The sequence below is a fragment of the Phytophthora parasitica genome (genome assembly GCF_000247585.1).
Source record: "Phytophthora parasitica INRA-310 unplaced genomic scaffold supercont2.56, whole genome shotgun sequence".
NCBI classification, from domain to species: Eukaryota; Oomycota; class Peronosporomycetes; order Peronosporales; family Peronosporaceae; genus Phytophthora; species Phytophthora nicotianae.
This window is the reverse complement of record NW_008649042.1, coordinates 351196-353317: the sequence shown is the minus strand read 5'-3', so window position 1 is coordinate 353317 and position 2122 is coordinate 351196.

Genomic DNA, 2122 nt, shown 5'->3' with positions numbered 1-2122 from the left:
TTTGAACAGAAATCGCGAACTATTCTGCTGAGATCATTAATAGAGAACAGTCGGCTAATGTGATTATGCATCACGTGAATACCGCGGTGTCCACTACGTCCGCAATGTGCAATTACCAGTAGTCGCTGAATTAGAGCCGTTGCTGCCTTAGGTATCCATATTTTGCCATCCATAATCCACCAGTCATCACTACTAAGAGGTGCACCCGCTGGAGAAGTATGCAGGGCTTGTTCACATCCAATCTCTTCAAGAGTAGGCCACACAAAACTTTCATCATCGAGAGGACGTAGTCGCCTTTCCAAAGTCGATGCATTGTTAATAGGTTCACCACGTTTCTGTTTTGAGCGTGTAAATCGTTTTGCTGAGTGTATATGCGCTGCTGGTTGAGCTCCACCACCCCATCTTGAAATTAAGTCGGCCTAAACATTGTGAACACCCGCAATATGATCAATAGTATACCGATACTCCAAAAGTTTTGTAGACCATCTCAGTAATTTGCCGCGAACATGCTTCTTCAACTCTTGGCTGGGGCTGAACAAGTAGATAATGTTTCTATGATCACAATAGGGACGGAAACCCTGAGGTCGTAATAGTAGGTATTCCAGTCTTTCACACGCGTGAACTATTGGGTATGACTCTGTTTCAATCACACTCCAATTCAGCGCGGAACCAGTGAAGGTACCTCCCATGCATACGAGAAGTTCATGTTGCTGCTCCTGAATGGGCAGGTCAGGCTGCCATCGTTCCACCTGTGAAACTACAAGTCCCCATCCCACGTCTGAAGCATCACTGAGAACACACAACTGCTTGGTTGGGTCGGGAAAAGTCAACATCGCTGAGTTTCCAAGTAGTTCTTTCACTGATTCAAAACTCGCAACTTCATCGAGGGTCAGATCCAATTTGATTCCTGCAGCTGCTCGTTTGGTCTTCTTTGTGCCAGCAAGAGCGATATCAAGACGTTCCTGTAGAGGACGAGCTACCCGAGCATAGTCGACTAGTCCTGATCTCATCCAATTGCTTGCACACAAAAATTGTTGCAATTCCGCAGCTGTAGTTGGAACAGGCATATTCTGCAGAGCTTCTATCCGTTTCGGATCGTGACCAACTCCGTCTCGATTAATTATACGCCCACACCAGCGTACTTCAGTTAGAAACAATGCGCTCTTCTTCGGGTTGAGAATTAGACCATGTTCGTCGAGTTTCACTAAAACGGCCTCAATTGCATCCACCAGTTCCTCTGCAGTGTCCGCAAAGACTAACAAATCGTCAATCCATACAATGACGCAGTTGTTCACAAGGTCTCCCAACACCATCTCAATCGTGGACTGAAAATGCAATGCAGCATCAGTGCTACATTGAGGTACTCTCGTCGGTGTATATACGCCTTTGTCTGTCATGTACGAGAGGATTTCCTGGCAGCTCTTGTCCAAAGGGAGTTGCCAAAAACCCTTCAAAAAATCAAACATTGCATAGTACATCTTGCCCTTACAGAGTGCAAGAGCCACTTCCAGTTTTGGCATCACGCCCGCAAGCGGCTCAGTTACTGCATTTGTAGGTCGATAGTCAACGGCTTGTCTGAACTCGTTCGAATTTGGCTTACTAACCGGAAGAGCTGGACAACACCATCGACTTTCCCGGTTTTCATATACCCAGCCCAGTGACACTAGCTTCTTGTTAAAATCAACCATGAATTTGGACTTCTCAGGGCTGTATTGGCGGACCTTACAGCGATAGGGAGTAGCATTCGGCTTCAGCCTCATTTTTAGTGGTGGGACTCTCGCTGGTGGATCATCGCCAAGCTCTAAGCGCCATCCACCATACTTCCGAACAACTTCATACAGTCGACTAGTCGCATATTCGTCAATAACCCCACGGTCAATTGCATCTCGGACTAATGCATCGACGACATTCATCACAACATCACCAACCGTAGGTTTTACCGTAGCTTTACACGGTGGTATTCCCACAGGTTCATCGAATGGGTCACACTACGCGATGCCAAATACTCCAATTGCCGATCCACATCGATACCAAGTTCGACCAATAATAATTTACCGACGATGAATTCATCCTCATCGGTTTCGACAATCAAGCATCTCTTAGCATCCTGACATCTCACTGG